This window comes from Petromyzon marinus, chromosome 8, assembly GCF_048934315.1.
Source record: "Petromyzon marinus isolate PM22_M1 ecotype Great Lakes invasive population chromosome 8, UKy_Petmar_22M1.pri1.0, whole genome shotgun sequence".
Lineage (NCBI taxonomy): Eukaryota > Metazoa > Chordata > Hyperoartia > Petromyzontiformes > Petromyzontidae > Petromyzon > Petromyzon marinus.
The window spans coordinates 16,961,065-16,981,530 of NC_133674.1; the positions used below are offsets into that span (position 1 = coordinate 16,961,065).

At 42.5% G+C, this 20,466-nt stretch overlaps 1 protein-coding gene across 2 annotated transcripts in view; it reads right to left on the bottom strand.

Annotated features, from left to right (window-relative positions):
* LOC116940312 (mitogen-activated protein kinase 8) overlaps positions 1 to 13,931 on the bottom strand; it is a 44,336-nt gene extending 30,405 nt beyond the window's left edge. Inside the window, exon 1 of one of the 2 annotated variants that reach the window (XM_032949959.2) lies at positions 13,594 to 13,931. The gene's annotated coding sequence lies outside the window, so the exon portion shown is untranslated. The remainder of the gene's footprint in view (positions 1 to 13,593) is intronic. The other variant, XM_032949958.2, reaches the window with a different exon arrangement.
* Between the last annotated feature and the right edge of the window lie 6,535 nt (positions 13,932 to 20,466).

The following is a 20,466-nucleotide window of genomic DNA, read 5'->3' on the forward strand; positions in this document are numbered from 1 at the left end:
GAACCAGCGACCTCTAGATTGTTAGGCAAGAGTGCTAAATATTACACCGCAAAAGCACTCAGGTGCTGTATAAGTAAAACAAGTTTAATTCGCAGCACTTTCCCGTGTGTGGTTATTTACACCTTCACGAAGCTACACTCTTTAAAAGAGTTAATAATTTATGTTGAAGGCCATGGGCTATAGTTAACCTTGCATTGAGAGACATGTCCTTTGCGATTCAGCTTATGTACTGCCACGAAACACTAAGCCTAGGATGAAAACAAGCAACTGTGCCTCTTGTATGTTTACTTTCGTATAACCCATCACCTGAAAGGCTGATGAAGAAAAGTTACAAATCATTGAAGCTTGGCTTTCAATTGTTTACATAGTCATGTATTCCATTTTTGTTCACTGTGCATGATGAACATATCTGTTACATTACATGGCAGTAATTAAGTGTTTTGTTGAAATAATTAAGTATCAGTATTTTGTAATAGGGGTTTTCCCCTTTTTCTGGCGGTATTTTCTTATATTCATCATTACCGTGATGATTATCAGCCATTGTCTGTCTACTGCTGGATGAAGGCCTCCCCATGCCGTCGCCATCCCTCAGTCTTAGAATTTATATTAGGAAAGATAGTCCTTCAGAGTATATTATGAGCATTTTTTTTTAACTGACCACTAAAAAAATCTGTATTCAGGCATATTTGACATTATAAATCAAGTTTCGTTAATACAATTTAAGCAATACACTTCTGAAGTTAACACAATTATATATGGCAATGCCTTTCAAATGTAGGAATTTCAAAAGCAGTTATCCATGATTCATGCATTGTTTAATTCTTGTTTCTTTTTATATCAATCAATATCCATTATTTATAATCATGTGAGAGTCCTTTGAGCCAAAATAGGAGATATGTGCTCAAAAGCAATGAAGTTAAAATGATAAAGCAACATCATACAGGGCCAGAATAATTAAGCAATACAGAAAAAAACCTTAAATAATAATAAAGAAGAAGAATCCACCAATAGATGAAGGTCTTCCCACTCCTTTTAGTTATGCAGGTTGTTTGACCGTACTTCCCCAAGCTGGTCAACTGATGTTAAGACTTGACCAGGAACCAAGCTCAGGTCGACCAGGCTCATAGCACGAGCCACTGCACTCCAACTTCATCGTTAAACAACTAATAATTCCCCAGTATGAAGTTAAACATTGGAAATGTACCAATCCCCCTCCGAGTGCCCTCATCCCACACTATACTCAACGCCTCACTTGAGCACAAGTATAATAACACCACCAATGCCAATATCCCACGTGACAACAATCATACCCTGAACCTGCCTCTGACAACACCATGGCGAGAACAATAACCCATTACATTTGAAAAACGTAAACAGCGCTCGGACAAATTATTTGCTTAATTTTTCACTCACCAGGGGGACCGTGCCAGATGGGCGTGCACAACCTACGGCAATTCAAGGACCATGCGTGTCCAAAGCGCGTGCAACTGAACACGCCCGACATTTTCGACTGACAACTTTGAAGGTGCTCAATATTTATAGAGGAAAATATTTGGCGCTTTTTTACAACGCAAACACAGGGCACCGTGGTAAAACTCATGAGTCGGTGGCATAATGGATTTAGCTTGGGGCAAGGAAACTAATGCCCTAGGGTTGGGGGTTCAAATCTCAGGCAAGGTGCTTTTATATATTCCCACCCCATGTTGTGTTAATTTTGTGCACCATGCCGAAGACGGAGCTCGGCACAGAAGAGCGGGCGTGAGCGAGCAGCAATGCCCAAGCCCCACCAAGTTGCCGTCTGCAACTGGTTTGGGCCTTGCAGGGTAACAACATGCACACGACACAGCCTGCGACTGTAATTGCTCGAGGGGGCAATATAATACACGCAACACCACCTGCAACATTTAGAGAACTTGCACATGCGCTGCAACATGGTTTGTGATAGCGCCAAGGGCCTGGAAGGAGTGCTAAGGAAAGGACTGGGGCCCACTGCATTCTTACAGAGAGAGCAGGGGTGTCCAGAGGGATACGTGGGTGTGTGTGTGTGGTGTAAGGAAGCCATCGTATATCCATAAACATACTCGACACCCCTACTGTGTGGCTCTGTGCTGGTCTTGCCCATGATCTGTCGCGACGCATCGCCAATCACCTCTTCACGCAAACACTTACATCGTAACGGCCGCATACTTAGAATGTGTTCAGTCGGGATACACAATTTTGGTTTTAGGTCGCGATCAACCAATGTTGGATCCCCGTCCTCATTGTCAGTAACCACGGGCCCTTTGCCACCCGTGGAGGAACCCATCCAAGTGGCCAAGGCGTTTTGACAATATTCATGCCACTGGTACAGAGCAATCACGATTAGTCCATTAATCACCTAAAACAATTGAAATCGCATACGCTCCCAAAGACAGGGGAAACCCCCTAAAAGCCACGTACAGCGTGACGAGGATGATAATGCAATTACCTCAAGCCTTGCTCATCATCTCCCATCTATCAGCACGGTAAGGAAAACAGGGGAAAGACTCTCCATCCCAACTCTTTTCATTTTATTTGAATACCTAAGTAATGAAGCTGATCGATTCAGTATTCAATTAGTTGAATAATCCAATATCCCAGCTCTACGCTGGTGCGTTCAGTGGTAGCGGGCATGGTAATTATCCACCGACACTTGAGGAACTGTGAATGGGATTTTGTATTTTATTTTGTGTGCTTTATAAATGACAGGATTTTAAAGCTTCGCTTTATGTTAAAATGTTCGCTTTATGTTAAAATGTTCACTGATAAACAATTATATTATGCTCACAAGATTGAATACTAAATATACAGCCGCATTTAAAGGACGTGTACACAAGTTACGTTTCTGTTCATAACATTTATGAAACTATTTTCCCTTTTGAGTTGCATCTGTCTTCTCTAAAGACTAACCCCAATATCAAATGTGAGAATAAAATCGAGTGACCTATAGTCAGCATCGCCCTTTAATTAACAAGTGTGATTAACAATCGAAATACACATACTCAAAGTGCTCAATCACAACATCTGTCCAACTTACTATTATTCATGAACAGGAACATATGACCACCATTCTCGTGACTAGTACTGCAATAAATAATGTGTTAAATATTGAGCCAGTTAAACTTAGGTTATAAAGACAACACGTCAGAGCAAGTGGGTTAAGTGATTGAAAATGAGGCAAGTAAACACGACTACACGTACTAAAGCAAAGTAAAGTGTGCCACAATGAAGTTCTCGTCACCACAAGAACATTCATATATATTTTTCTCATTGGTGATCTACCAACTGCTAACCCTAATTCTATTTATAGAAATGTGTAGGTTTTCGTGGTTGTGCAATATGGCTTTTTGATGTATGATTTCTGGTTGTACCACAGGCTGTTCAAGCACGATATTCTATGTTTTGCTTCACTTCCTGAATAAGCTCCAAGCACAGGGAGGGAAACATTGGACATCATGCCGAACAACACGGTGCATACCTAAAACACCTCGGAGTGATATAAATGGGAACATAAAGTTCTACGTGGGGAATTGTCTGCTCACTTTGAAGAGGTGACGGTGACTCAAATAAGAGAAATGCACCTTGAAATGGAAATATATATCATTTATGTCAAGTCGAGGCATAATGCTCAGGTGGCCTGCAAGCTGAGCATAGTGCACAGGAGGCCACGAGGTGAAGCATCACACAAGTAAATCAAGAGTTATATAAGGTGAACCAGTTCAACATTTTGATTTAAAGCTTTCGTGACTGCAGTGATTCATATTCTTGGTTCTTTCGGTAAAGTCACGTTGAAGGGAAACAATAAAATAATAAAATATATACAAAACAATAAAATTATCACAATTCAACATTATGAGCATTACAGCAAAAATCTGGAAATCCACAATAAAAAAATTCGCAAATCCATGCAATTTGTGGATTATTGGTGTCTCGCGACTGCTCCCGTAATGTATGGCAGACTGAAAACGCTTTGTGACGGCAAGCCATATAAGTGAACAAGGCCAACGCAGAGCTGCAGGGAAACGCAGAGGTAAATATTTGTGCATGTTGTATTTGACAATCGCATGTTTTGCACCTGCACAGACTAGCTGTGCTGACTTGATTTGTTGAGTAGAAAAGGATTTTCCCTTTGTTTTACTTTGATATCATGGCAGATTTGCTCAACGTGGGCGTCAGAACAACACGTAACCTACCAACCCACGACTGTATCCCCGATTAATTTAGCCTCAAGTCTCATTCCGCGCTTTCCCTGTAATCCGTACTGGAACAGCGTGGCTCTTTCCTCCGATAACCCCGCAGCACACTGCATCCGTGAGACAAAACATTTCATGGAATATTTGGTTTAATTCCCATGGTGCACCGCGGACTACAGGATCTGCTAAATGCCCCCCCCCCCCCCCTATATCAACGTGGTTTATTGGATATCTGCTTTAATCAGATTTTCCGTTTGTCCTTAAGGACAGTGGCCAGACACCCTGGGTCTATAAACCACATCTCAATTTGGAGCATCACCTAGTTAATATGAAAAGTCTTGATTACATCAGAATTAACTTTAGCCAAAAGTTAAACGTGGACAGTTTAAACAAACAATACAAAACATGGGTTCAGGAAAGCTAACACAATAAAAAATGTACGACCATTTTTTTCTCCCTATGTGGGTAATTGCAGGTCGGTCTGAGACCAATTTAATCCCTGTTTAGGAATTAAATCCAGTTTTTTGGGGTTCATAGCACAGTTCATGATGCATTGTAGCACCGCTCCAACCTTTGAAGTTTGTACAGCATAGCACTGAAACACTATGTTGCATACTAAAATAAGGTATTAAAAAAATGGCAATTATTAAAAAGAGGACATGGGGGTTCATAATATATTAATCACTGCCGGTAAAGATTGCATATTTCGCCTATTATAATGAATCTACGTGGTAAAAATAAATTAAGATTTCATTCTACGAGTCGTTAAATGGCACTTTTGGACAAGTAGTATTTTTTTTATTTAATCAATACAAATACTGTGTAGTCAACAAAACAATTAAGCAGAATAGCAAAGCGCATTTTATACAGTGGTTCAGTCAGATGGCGTTCACCGTTTAACTGTGGCGAGATGGAGTATTAAAATGTCTGAAAATTATTCATTTGATTTGCTTTATTTCTCATCCCCGTTCACTGATATAACTAAACCGCACTCCGTTTAATTACATACAAGATGGGCACTTTTGGTGTAATTGGTAAAAAATATTGAACAAGACGAATGAACCTAAACGACTGCTACGCCACAGGGAACTAAGTAATTTAGACCAATCACTTTCCAAATGCTCATCATCATCAGGCATGATCAATCCACTGCTGTATGATGGCCATCCTGCAATGTAATTATCCACCTAGTACTTGGACATGAGCGGATTCCATCACTCAATCTTCTCGTTGGACATCCTCTCGAGCACATTCCATTCTTTGGCAGCCTCTCCATCATTATTCTTGACCATGAGCCGTCATTCCTTTGAGCAATGTGTCCTGCCCAAGTCCACTACATTTCCTTTGTAAAAATATTGATCCAAAATAATTGTGCAGTTTTGCAGTACGGTATATTTTGTTCACGGTAAAAATTATCATCAAATTAACAATGGCAGGATTTTTTTATTGGATGGCATGTGGCATAGCAATCGCAGGGTCTTTATTAAATACACAGACGCAGATCACAGCTGACATGCATTATGAGTCAGATGGGCTGTGCGGCAGTCGGTTGACTTAAGTGTGCAACTACATGCAATGCATTTTTATTAGTGGCTCTAGGAGGTTATGCGTGGCATGCATTATTGAACTGTAAACCCATAAAAACGGAACGCTTCAAAATGCAGTGGATTCTGACGAGGTTGCGTATTACCAATCACCTACATTCGTTATGTTTACAATTATGTAATGGGAGAATTCAAACCTGCGCTTTCGACATTCAGCTATGTTTTCACGATGATAAATCAACCTTACCAAAAATAAAAGTAAAATGTTGTTGACCTCTGGCCTGCTCTACTCAAAAGAGACACTGGAGATTCAATTGGTCTAAGCAAGGGGTTTTCATTAAGGTCAAAGTTCAACATTGAGGCCCTAAGAGGGCCAAAACCACATCTGACGAACCTTTCAGACTGACCCATGCTATTATCAAAGCAAAATGGAAATAATTTAAGTCCACTCGCGTTAGGTTAGTTTTTTGCTTGTTGGCTCGGAGTCGATTTCATGGATTTCCATGGCACATTTTTTGCCTGCATGACATCAACGTGCTCTAAAATCAATAGTTTTTCCTTTGCCACTGAAATACCTATTTATAAATGTTTACCTAGTTCAGCTCAATGCTTGTTTATTGGTTATAATGCTACAATGAATACATTATTTGGATACAGTATATAGTGTTCAAGATACAAAAATTGAATTTGCAGTAATTTGCTGGTTAAACACGAGAACATACTGGCTTAACGACTTTATTGGTGTCCATTAAAACGAGGATGTGATATTACAAAATAATATACAGTACTGTAGTCGTATCTGATGTGCCGATAGTAAGAAAAAATCTCTATATATTGCAAATATATGGTTTACTGAAAATCAATTCTGTTTTATATAAAATGCTTATAATTCATTATACAGCACACATGGTGTGATGAAATAATCATATAAATGATGCTCTAAATTGATGAGATTTATTCTACAAATTTCAACAATTATACATTTTGGTTCATGAAGTCACAGTTTTTATTTAATAATAATAACTGACAATAAAGCACTGTACAACATGTACTTTTGGAACACAATAAGTACATTGTACACCTGTTATTTTTGCTATTTCTCACTTCCACAAATTAATAGACTTGATAATTAGGCAGCCAATCCTCTTGGCATAGGGGTAACCATATAGGCCAGACTCGCACACAAACATGACAGACATACACGTTAACGCTTATCACACCAGCAGCACACACACAAACACGAGAGACGTAGTACCAAGATCCTCTGTGTAGCCTACATAAACTGTTGCGGCAAGTGCTCCAAGCATGCGCCTATGAATACCATCACAGAGCACAAGGGGGCAAGGGAGCCAACACCATGCCCAATCCTTCATCTCGCCATTGCCAATGTTTACACACCGCTACTCACGTCAGCCTAGGTCAACCTTGCGTAGGCCTAGGATGAATTCAGATATCACGTGCACAAGCCGCCAGGTCCGTGGCATCACGCGCGCACACACACACAATCTAACAAAATGCAGGACAACGGGCACATCGCACAAGCGGTATACAAGCAGAGTTCACTTGAATGATTATCTAAGGAACATTTTAACAACTGACTCAATTAAATTAAATATAACTGTTGCGGAATTCAATCAAAAACGTCAACAATATCTCACACGAGTAATCTGGAATACCCTTGTGAATTACTACCACCAAAAAATTACTATAGCTACGTGTAAAATTCAACACAACTTGGATGTTCTAAATCATCTAAATGCGGCTGCATTTCAACATGCTGTACACAAATGGAGGAAGCAGCATGCTTGAATGAAACCTAGCAAAACAGAATGTACTCCTGAAAAATGATGCGTTTGTCGATCAGCACATGTTCGTTTGCGTTGTCACATCAGCTGTCCACGTTTCGGTTTGGGTGCAGAGTTTGTGCCGTGGACCAATGTTCCAGGGAGAATTGAGCCCGGACTGTCAAAACCACTGCCCGCAGCTGCCTTCATTAGCCATTGCAGCAAAAGGAACCAACTCCCCGGCGATCATTCAAACTGAGCACATTGTGAGCAGCAAGGCTTTGGAATGTTGGCTTGCCAAAGCCATCCTGTCGTGCCCTAATAATATAATTTTTAATTCAGGTATGTGTACCAAATCAAATACCAGGTGTCATTCATGTAACAATTAAAGTACAATGTACGTATGATATATATTTTAAATCGCTTAATATTATAGTTACAGAATGGAGTGTTGTTAACATTCATACGTTTGTGCAGTTAAAGTGCATTTGTTCTGTTAGATTTGGCCAATTTTATTTCAATTCTGATTCACAACTTATTCTGAATGCTATATGTTTATGGAAACTGCCTAGCAGAAAAGCAGCCTGAATGCGCCAGATCTCATTATATATCAGAAGGTAAGCAGCACACAGCCTGGATAATGACTGGATGACTGCCATCATACACAAAAGACAGGTGTACTAGAGATTGAAAAAATCCGTGCAGGAAAATCAATTATTGTTCGGAACTCCCCACCACCCCACTGACAAGCGTTTATAATGACTGTATGGGCAAATATCCCTCAAGGCCTAGAAGGCTATGAAAAAGCGCCCATCCAGCACTGGATTGACAAAACAGGCCCGTTCATGTAAATAGTAATTAGTAATAATATTGGATTCAAAAACATAAAATGCACCCGCCCTCAGCAGTAACACTAAAAATGTATGCAAATTATTTTACTCAGTGTACTGCAGACATGTCAAGCAGTCACTAATGTACTGAAAATGACTGGTTATACCTTTCAAATATCCCAAGGAACATATGCGTATAACAGCAGCAGCCTGTTTTCCGATGTTGCCATTGCCATCCTTTATCTCATTTAGTGAGTGTCCTCACATCTGAAGCCAATATTTGGTGTTCCTGAAAAATAAATGTGCCCCCACAGGACTGCATTTAATGAGTAGTATACACCTTTGCTGGCCAATGTGAGTGGGTGGAAAAGGCTGCCGATCAATGAAGTGGGACATTTGCGTCATTCACTTGAAGTACAACTCAACAAGAAGCATGACTGATCAGCTTGGAATCTCGCCTGAGTTTAGGCACCAGGTCACATTGACACTTACAAACCGGGGGCTAAAGCTGACCTTTGCATTTACAAAATGCAAACAATGCTATGAAAATGCAGACCACTGAGATTATAGTTAAATTGTGCCTTAACGTAATTGCCTTTTTCCATTAAATCACCATATATTTATTGATGCCTGCTTTTCGCTCAAGTAAATTAACTCTTCATTTAACGAATTTGCCCTGTTATCAATTTTCACACAGCAAGTCAGCCACTGGACAGGTGCTTTAACTAAGGAAATCAGCGTAAAAAAAATACTATATCTTGCACTATTACAGCAAATAAGACATTTCACAATGGATAGGTCTAACTGAATTGCGTGGACATCTGGAAAAAAAACGGCTTCCGTGACACTGCGAGTGATATGGTACGTACCAAGTGTTCTTGCAAAACACTTGTCACCTGATTTCAACACAAAAAAAATCCAAAAGCCACCTTTACCAGTGAATATTACAAATAAATGAAAATCCTGAGCCATACAGTGAGGGAAAAAAGTATTTGATCCTCTGCTGATTTTGTACGTTTGCCCACTGACAAAGAAATGATCAGTCTATAATTTTAATGGTAGGTTTATTTGAACAGTGAGTGTGAGAATAACAACAAAATCCAGAAAAACGCATGTCAAAAATGTTATAAATTGATTTGCATTTTAATGAGGGAAATAAGTATTTGACCCCCTCTCAATCAGAAAGATTTCTGGCTCCCAGGTGTCTTTTATACAGGTAACGAGCTGAGATTAGGAGCACACTCTTAAAGGGAGTGCTCCTAATCTCAACTTGTTACCTGTATAAAAGACACCTGTCCACAGAAGCAATCAATCAATCAGATTCCAAACTCTCCACCATGGCTAAGACCAAAGAGCTCTCCAAGGATCAGGGACAAGATTGTTGACCTACACAAGGCTGGAATAATGGGCTACAAGACCATTGCCAAGCAGCTTGGTGAGAAGGTGACAACAGTTGGTGCGATTATTCGCAAATGGAAGAAACACTAAAGAACTGTCAATCTCCCTCGGCCTGGGGCTCCATGCAAGATCTCACCTCGTGGAGTTGCAATGATCATGAGAACGGTGAGGAATCAGCCCAGAACTACATGGGAGGATCTTGTCAATGATCTCAAGGCAGCTGGGACCATAGTCACCAAGAAAACAATTGGTAACACACTACGCCGTGAAGGACTGAAATCCTGCAGCGCCCGCAAGGTCCCCTTGCTCAAGAAAGCACATATACATGCCCGTCTGACGTTTGCCAATGAACATCTGAATGATTCAGAGGACAACTGGGTGATAGGGTTGTGGTCAGATGAGACCAAAATGGAGCTCTTTGGCATCAACTCAACTCGCCGTGTTTGGAGGAGGAATGCTGCCTATGACCCCAAGAACACCATTCCCACCGTCAAACATGGAGGTGGAAACATTATGCTTCGGGGGTGTTTTTCTGCTAAGGGGACAGGACAACTTCACCGCATCAAAGGGACGATGGACGGGGACATGTACCGTCAAGTCTTGGGTGAGAACCTCCTTCCATCAGCCAGGGCATTGAAAATGGGTAGTGGATGGATATTCCAGCTTGACAATGACCCAAAACACACGGTCAAGGCAACAAAGGAGTGGCTCAAGAAGAAACACATTAAGGTCCTGGAGTGGCCTAGCCAGTCTCCAGACCTTAATCCCATAGAAAATCTGTGGTGAGAGCTAAAGGTTCGAGTTGCAAAACGTCAGCCTCGAAACCTTAATGACTTGGAGAATATCTGCAAAGAGGAGTGGGACAAAATCCCTCCTGGATGTGTGCAAACCTGGTGGCCAACTACAAGAAACGTCTGACCTCTGTGATTGCCAACAAGGGGTTTGCCACCAAGTACTAAGTCATGTTTTGCAGAGGGGTCAAATACTCATTTCCCTCATTAAAATGCAAATCAATGTATAACACTTTTTAAATGCGTTTTACTAGATTTTTTTGTTATTATTCTGTCTATCACTGTTCAAATAAACCTACCATTAAAATTATAGACTGATCATTTCTTTGTCAGTGGGCAAACGTACAAAATCAGCAGGGGATCAAATACTTTTTTCCCTCACTGTAAATAATTTCAAATTCCCAAGGCATCTTCTAAAGGGCTTATGAGATCATTAACAGTATATCTAAACAGCTCATCGCAGACTATCGCCTTATCCTTGCACACGGGGCCATGGTGATTATGTACTGTACATTATACTTATATGTAACAATAATTATAAAGTACGGCAACTTTGCAAATCGAACTCCAGGGTAAGGTCTCTTCATGCCACGTTGGTCATCGGGGTTATCTTTCCACACTTTACCATGCTAGTCATTATGGGTAGGTGAAGGAGGGTGGACAGGACCGGTCTTAGATATCACTCACAACTGATACTAATTCTACTTCTGATGTCAGCCATGGCTGGGAATAGAACTCAGGCCACCAGGTTCACAGCACAATGCACTTTATAAAACTGATCCACCCACAATAATATATATTCCACAAAATCTGAATCTATTGGTGCATAAATCACCCATGAAATTTACACCAGGGCTATGGGCATACCACATCAAATCACAGTGGGACATTACAAAGGTAAATTAAATTAGTAAGGTACATTGCCTGCTAGGCACAGAGTAAACACTGTAGAATTACAGCTGAATAACCCTTAATGTGCCAGATTTAATCATAAGTTGGACGCTAAAGAGGCTTGAGCCTGGTTAGTGGAGTACTTGGAAGAATGCCTGGGAATATCGGGTATTATAGGCTTTACAAAAATCTATGTGGAGCTTTAAGTGTCACCCCCTTGTACGCATGGCTTTTCTCTGGTAACGCCAACATTTCTCTAACAAGCCACTCGTTAAAGGAAATTGGCCAAACACCAGAATGCAGGAGCCTCCCTAAATACGAGGCATGGGCCTTGGTCAGGCTTTGGTGAGTAAATAATTGCCAATGTTATTTAGAGAGCAGTCCAGAAATTGATGCTTGAATCTGTGTGATGCTTTGAGTATTGCCATTGTAAGCATGGTGGGTTTTCACTGGGACCCTCTGCTACTCATTTATGGGACTGGCCAACAATCCTAATGCAGGTCCTCCCAGAAAAAGAAATGTGCACTGGGACTCGCTCGGTGGAGCTTTTTTCCTGGGTAAAAGACATCAGAAGTACCATTCTATAGTATTTGGTTAGCGCACGACGCAAAGATCCCAACGACACGAGTTCAATTCCCACCACCAGCGTCAAGCGGTCCATTGCAATCCCCTTCAAACCAACCTGCACCGGCAAACGTCATGTACAGCATGGTCAGACAAGCCCCACACTGTGGGTTTTTGGGATTGGGGTGGGGATGAGTTTTTGCCAATGTGGTGAAAAATTGTTTAACAACCCCCGTTGACCGTCACGGTGAGGTGTAGGCCTCATCCAACAGTGGATTGACAAAGGGATTGTAAATGTAATATTATTCTGCAGCACTTTATTAGTACCCTGTTCGCCCCCCCCCCCCTTCCTTGTCCTTGAGATATCTCCCTCGGATGTCCCATAGACAGGTCTTCATCGCACAATGTGTTATCAATGACTCTCACCTGGATTAAATGACATCAATGGGGATGCAGGCACAAAGGAAAAACTGGAAGCGCCGCTGTTGTGCATTTTTTTTTACATCGTTATTATTTTTTATTTTTGTTACTTGCCGACGTCACTGCGCAGGATTTACACCCCCGAGATATTTTTTATTTTATTTTAAGAATTGAAATAAGGAAGAGACACGCGTTACCGCTCGTACACAGAGCACAACACACCACCTCAAGTGCATATCGTTACAGTAATATCGTACAACAAAAAAAACACAATAACATTTTATAATCGGTACGAACATAAAGCCGCGCGCGGCACGTACGGATGGACGTGTGCGGACGATGCCGCAAAGCCAAGGGAAGTGGAACGGCGTTCCGAGGCTATGGACACCAGGAGATGGAGCGATGAAATGATGAAATCGGGACTCGTCGTGAGAAGACGAGTGGATTATTATTTTGGCGTTATCACAACGTGGGATCACGAGGGATGGCGACGGCTCGGAGAGGCCTTCGGCAAAAGCGATGGAACGACTTATGGCTGATGATGCCGCAAAGTGACATACCAACAATGGGGGCTTTCCATTGTCAATGACCAACGCGATGGACGGTGATAATGATGATCATGGATGTCGGTGATGATGGGGGGGGATGTTGGCGATGATGACCTTGGATGCAGTGATGTTGTGAATGACGAGCGTTGGAAGAAAACAAAATCACGAGCTTACCTCCTCCTACGGCAGCAGCAGCAGGTCTCGGGCTCAGCCCTCGGCCGCCTACAATTTGTGCTCAATTTTTTCCCACCTTTCCCACACAGCGGGAGCCACCAAATCGCCTCCCCCCCCCCCATGCCTCCCCACAGGTGGGGAGCTTTGTACACGGCCGTAGACCCAACTCCTTTCACTCTCTCTATCTCTTAACTGCCCGTAGCCAAAATAGGAGTCGGAAAAATGGTTAAAGCACGTACTAAACACACGGCAAATATAAAAAACGATGTCTTCACCTCTTCACCACCACCGCAACAATTGTCGCCGCTTGACGTCGGCGATTACGGACATCGACGGCAAGCTCGCTCGCCTTCTTTTTCTCTAACACCTCCCCCCCCCCTTCTTCTTCCCGGACGCACAACAACCAGCGACGACCGCACGCGCGCACCGCACACAAACCTCGCTCACTGGCCGCTTCCGCCGCTCTCGTTACGGACTTGTCGCGAGCGCGTCAACGCGTCGCTCTGTTAACAGAGACGCCGCCTCCTCCTCCTGCTGCTGCTGCGGCGGCGGTTACCGATCGCTCGCTCGCTGCTGTTGTTGCTGCTGCTGATGATGCTGGCGGTGGTGGTTGGTTGGCGGTCGTCGTTCGGTTGCGGCGTCGGCCACCACCTTCCTGCGCGCGCCGTCGTGTTGGGCTCGGGCAAGGCGAAAGGCGGTGGCGTCACGACGCAGCACGGAGCGCGGCGCGCACGGGACGATGACGCGCGGGCCGCGGGATCGTGACGCGTGGGCGCGCGCGCTACGGGAAGATGACGCGCGGCGCACGGGAAGATGACGCGATCGCGTCAACGTCGAGCTCCCACCCTCTCTCTCACCCCTCCCACACCCAACACTTTTTTTTTATCCCCCCCCCTTTCCCTCCCCCCCTCTCCCTCCCCCCCTCTCCCTCCCCCCCCTTTCCCTCCCCCCTCCCCCCCCATTTTGCCCCCCCTATCCATCCCCCCCTTTCCCTCTCCCCCCCTCACCATCCCCCTTTTCCCTCCCCCTCTCCCTCCCCCCCTCTCCATCCCCCCTTTCCCTCCCCCCTCTCCCTCCGCCCCTCTCCATTCCCCCCCCTTTCCATCCCCCCTTTTCCCTCCCACCCATTCCCCTCTCACCCTCTCCTTCCCCCCCCTCCCACCCACCTTCCCACCGTATCCCCCAGTCTACCGGATTATAAGACGCACGTTCCGTATGGTGCCCCGCCCCCAGCCCCTAACCTCCACACCCCCCTCCTGTGGGGAGCGGTAGTGTCGCGGTTAGGGACCGTCCATCAATGACGTCACACGGTTTTGGATTATTTTTGACCCCCCCCCCCTCGTCACACGGCGTCACAAAAAGTCAGACCCCCCCCCTCAAATATGACGTCACAAAGCTCTGCCCCCCCCCCAAATAAAACATGCTTCAAATCGCTTTAAACTATTGTCATTGTAGTGCGTATTTAATGTGCCGCTGCACTCTGATGTTGTAGGAGAAAACATTTATTAAAAGTTTATTTAATTAAGTAGAACGTAAAATTTTGATTTAAATCTTTCGTGACGTGTTGTCTATATTTATTTAAAGTTGCGCATTTTTACGTGACGTCACACTTCTCAACCCCCACCGATGCGCAACATCTCCCTAGGGAATTGCAAATTAAAGGAGAGCCACGGTGCGATTGTGACCATGTAAACCCAAACAGTTCAGTTCAGTTTCAGTTCAGTTTATTTTGGTATAGCCCTGTGAGCCATTCGGCTCTTGAATCGGGTGCAACCACAACAAACCAAAAAAACAAAAAAACGAACAAGAAAAAACATCTTAAAGTGACTATGTGACTGTGCAAACAGAAAATCCATGGAAAAAAACAGCAAAAATATTCCTGAAAAAAGCACCGTACACCAACGCTGTGTGCAAAAAAATCCCACACGCAAGAATAGCATATTTTGTTTAACACGTAGGCTTTCGCGACCAATATTCATAACACATGTTTTGTTGGGGTTATATCGAAACAGGACTTCTCCACAAATCTGGCTGTCGCCTGATGAAGCTAGTTGTAATTACTGGCGAAACGTCGTACTCAAGATTGTAAATGTTGTGGCTTGGCTCTCCAACACACCGGTGTGCTGTACTAGTGACGAATTAGCATGTTCTGTTTACGTGACAACCATTACTAGTTGGTTGTGGTGGGTTTATCGACACATTTATAAATTTACGCGATCTAACCCAAAAAAAACCTGCATGATAAAATATTCTGGTAGGTGTGACCAGGTTTTAAAACGATTGACACTGGGGATACGTTTTTGTGGAGCGTCTTATAATCCGGTAATCCTTTACTAACCATCACAATATACAGTATAGTATAAGCAGAACTCTTTTCTGTCTCCACATTGTGTAAAAAAAAGGTTTTCTTCCACCATCTTACTTCCATTTGTTTAAGCAAACAAACTGGACCGGTTTAGACATTGTTAAACAAATGCTGCTGGGCTACCAGATGTAATCAAATGCTGCTTGATAACACTGGTTCTGGAAAGCTAATAAACGGATGGGCTAAAACATTGTAATCTATCTTGTGGAAGGCAGAATCGAGTTGTGCTCATATTTGCTTTTAATCCATTATGTCCCACGGCAACGAATTTACAGTAGTTTCTGTTCCATTGACAACGAAGTCAGGGGAGGAGGGAAATGATGCATGGATTACATAACTCTTACAGACGCGTCTTGAGAATTGACCGCAATTACCTCAATAATTATACTGCATTGGCAGTTGTGCACAAGCACAAATAACAACAAAAACAAAACACTAAACACATGTGTCAATAGCATTGCCCTAAAATTTTACTATAATACAGTATACGTTACGGGTAGTCTTGTGATAAAAGATCATTGCCCGTAACGTCGCTTAATGGTAAAGTTTAATTGTCGGTACGCCTGCAAACGGGTAAGCTGTCAGGGTAAAACCGATTGAATATTTGACAAGTCATTTATACTCTCCATATCTCGAGCAACCCTTTGACAAATTTGTCTGGTTTTCCAAAAGGTCAAATCTCCCCGAATGTGCAGGGCAACGCGCAGTGGCCAGCAGAGGGCAGTACAGCAAATGTATTGTTATACTGCACTTTCCATGCTCCCAGCGTGGTGAAGGTATAGTCATATAGCTTCTACGACCATCATAGTGCAACGAGACCATGTCTAATTCTGTAGTGGATTGACAAGAGGGCTATACATGTTACCGCCACAAAAAAAACCTCGGTTGTTGGCACGTTTCAAGAATTAAACATTATAGTGGTAAATATAGCGGCCTCTAGTGGCTGGAGGGGATCATATGAACTCGATGCACAACACATGTGAAACTAAAAATGCCGATTCTCACGCGAAGGTTTGATGCACATTCTGTGCATGTGGCTTTCGTCTGTAAATGTTGTAACGCCTGCCTCTGTGCTGTCTCATTTGTACTGCCACGACCGTGTGTGTACTGTCTACATCCTCACGTGTTGTTTTTAAATTGACACATCTCGTAATGCTCTGTCTCAGTCCGTCTCTTTCATTTCGAATTTCAAATCATAATCTCAACCGAAAAATCCAACACGAATATCCTATTCATATTTTTTGGTTCTTTCGGTGAAGTCACGTAGATAGAAAATAATCAAATATCCTGTAATAAATTATTCCGCACACGATTCCACGAGCCTATCTTCCGCTAACGTACATTGAATTTCATTTAACCCTACTTAAATCCCAAATGTATGAATCACCTCTAAAGTCAGTATGCCCCCACATGCAAGTCGAAGTTTTCACCATTCTGCGAGTCACATTGTCGTTTCTCATTGCGGGATCGCATCATCGTCACGTCGTGTTTCTTTTTGTCGTTGTTTTAGGGCCCTACATTTACATTGAACTGCCCATATAGGACTCACCACTGTGATCTCTACATTGGGTCAAACTTAACATCTCTTAATGTTCGACGGCTTGTGCACCAGATCTTATTTATTCACGATGTACTTACAAAAAAATCCGCAGACTACCTGCTGGATCTCCTCTCTGTTTCAAAGAACAAATTTGACCTCAGGTCTTCGCTCATTTACCAGCTTCACATTCCCTATTGCCGTACAAAAACTGGAGGAAGGGCCTTTGCTATTGATGCCCCCAGAGTCTGGAATGCTATTGCCAATAAACTGCAACTTGAATCGCTACCAATGAGATCTTCTCTCAAAACTGCTCTAGAGGAGTTGTACACCCCTAGCTGCCACTGCTATTCATTGGCGTAAAATAAAATAAAATGTTTCGCTCCGGATGACGCTGCAAAGTATTATCTGTATTTTGATTTAGCGTGCTGATCTTAAAGGTGCATTGAAAAATTTGATACTCCGACCGAGGCTTCTGTTGTTGTGGAGTAACTCATGCAGCCAGCTATGGCTCTAGGATTTGGTGTTACATGTTATCTATGTAGTTTATTGTAAAAATTCGGTCACAATCCTTGTGATCACTGTTACGTTGCAATTATGGCTTTATTTTTTGGTGATTTGGAAAACATGGACATGTTTGTTTTGTTGTTGTACGGAGTTAGACTGATGGCCTTAATCTAAGTTTTTGTGGTTGTTGTTTGACTTCCATGGATTTTCTGTTTGCACAGTCACATAGTCACTTTAAGATGTTTTTTCTTGTTCGTGTTTTTGTTTTTTTGTTTGTTGTGGTTGCACCCGATTCAAGAGCCGAATGGCTCACAGGGCTATACCAAAATAAACTGAACTACATTTAAATAGTGCGTGCTGCACGTGTGTTGTTGTGCTGGGATTTTGGTCTTCGGAGTGACGCGCTGATAGGGGGGGGGGAGCCACGCAAGTCCACGCCCCTCCCACCACCATCGTCACCGGAAATGCGTCGCTGGTGACGTCATTGTTCATCCTTGCGCGCGTTACCCATTTTGTTTCCTCCGCTACTAAAGCCGCGCCTGAAGCCCGCACGATTTGTGGTGTTTTGTGGGTTTTGTTTTTACTGCGTTCGTGGGAAGCTGCAGCGCGGCGGTTAACCTACCTACCGAACCCCGGCAGGACGAGTTCGATGCCCGCTCGCGGATCGCACCGGTGACGGTTATCTTGAACCGGTCGATTACGTCGCAGATGAGGACATCGTGCTGCGGTGTAAACAAAAAGACATCGCCGCTTGTGGGAGGCACATTTTGTGGCCGGGCGTGGTTGTTGGGCCACACCACCCTGCCCGGCACTCATCATAGGTGCTCGCTTGCAGCTCTCGCCACAAGAGTCTTGTTAGGGGTATGTCACGGTGGATCTTTGTCCTTGGGGGGGGGCCCAGTGTCGTTGACTGACCACTCCTGGCTCTCTCCCCCGCGACTTGATATTTGTTGCGATGAGAAAAACGTGGTGACGAAATAAACCATACACTGTATAGTTAAATATAGCAACATATGCCATACCATACTCCCCTCTGAGTATTGTGATGGAGTGTTATACATTTAGTGGTTTATATATAGGCAGTACTTCTCAAGACTACAGTATACACAAATTAAACCGTTCACAGTTGTACATTATCCTTGTCTAATAATATAAACCACCAACGTCCTAAGGGGCAGTGTCAATAATGTCCTATTGCATTGCAGACTCCTGTGACTTGGTGTTCACAATTTAGAGTTAGTAATTCTCAAGTTGAAATAAACACTTTTGTATTGAATAGTAATACACGCTGTTTGTTGTCAGAATAATAACAGGTTAAATATAATAAGCATTAGCAAAGGCATGGGTAATCGCACACTTATAAACTGATTGGTTAAAATAAACATGATTATTGTGCTGTTGTATTTGTTATCAGTAAAGTGCTGACGTGGCATGGCATCAGCGTGCACGCAAGTGTGTTTTGCAATCGAGACGCAAACCAACTAAAGTACAATATTCTTGGTCTTTCGGTAAAGTCACGTAGAAGGGAAACATCTGGCTACCATGAAAGATTCGTTCATGAGGCTATCCACATATACATATACAAACACAGAGACAATTTCAACCGAGAAGATGGATTCTGGCTTAGCAATCATTGGAAACATTTGATGAACCATTTCGGGTCTTAATTGATTGTTCACGCTTACAGTGGCTTTCAGACCGCATCCATTATTTTCGTCTCCCTCTTTTCCGAACATAGATGGACTCTTGATTTAAAGCTTTCGTGACTGCAGGGATTCATATTCTTGGTTCTTTCGGTAAAGTCACGTAGAAGGGAAACAAAATATATATTTTTATTGTTTTTTTGTTTTATTGTTTCCCTTCTACGTGACGTTACCGAAAGAACCAAGAATATAGATGGACTCGTCCATCTAAATAACTGCCAAATCGCTCTCCGTGGTGCTAACGTAAAAAAAAACCACTTTTTTCAAATTTTCTTGCTGTGGTTTTCACACCTGATGATGATTGCTTGTGTTGCAGTCGAAACGTCGTGATAATTTTATTGTTTTATATTTTTATTATTTTATTTCCCTTCTACGTGGTGACTTTACCGAACCAAGAATATGAATCCCTGCAGTCACGAAAGCTTTAAATCAAAATTTAAAGTACAATATTCACACACTACGTTTCACTTCTCTGTCAAATTACTTGCTATCTTCCTACTTTTCGCATTGATCTCCGACATGTATTGCGAATATACGCCGGTTTTGTCTGTCTGGATTATAATTATTAGTCTTATCCTCCAATGTTAAATTACACCACCCGCTGCTTTTAGTGAGATTTGCTTGACACGGGAACACATTATCCCAAGCGAGAGAAAATATCTTTTTTTTAGGGTAGACCTTACAAGGGCAGAAGGACCAAATGGCAATCATAATAGGGTAATCATAATAGGATAATAAAAATGCTCTATACAGTTGGAGAATGAAATCATATAAAAACATGACGTGCTAATTAAGTAGTGCTTTTATTCCGTGTGCGTGTCATTTTGTCAAATGTCCTTCATATTGGTCAAAGCCATAAACACACCGCTGTAAGTACAGTATTTAACTTGAACGTGTGTGTTTGCCAATTCTCATTGAGAATTGGGCAGACGTGGTGAGTTGTATTGTATGCTATGTAATTCTCTAAGCTATAAATCGTGTACCTTTATCTTAAAACGCTTGTTTTTTTACAATTTAGTTATAGTCCAGTTTGTGTCTGCGTTTCGTCTGAGTGTCTTTCAAAAATTCAATCTCAGTGGGCTCATTTAGTTACCCTGTTAAGATGAACAACGCCAATCCTCAAACGCTGTTCATGGGCTAGAAGTACGCAACTTTAGAATTCTGGAATTTCTGAATCGAAAAAATATATAGTATTTTAA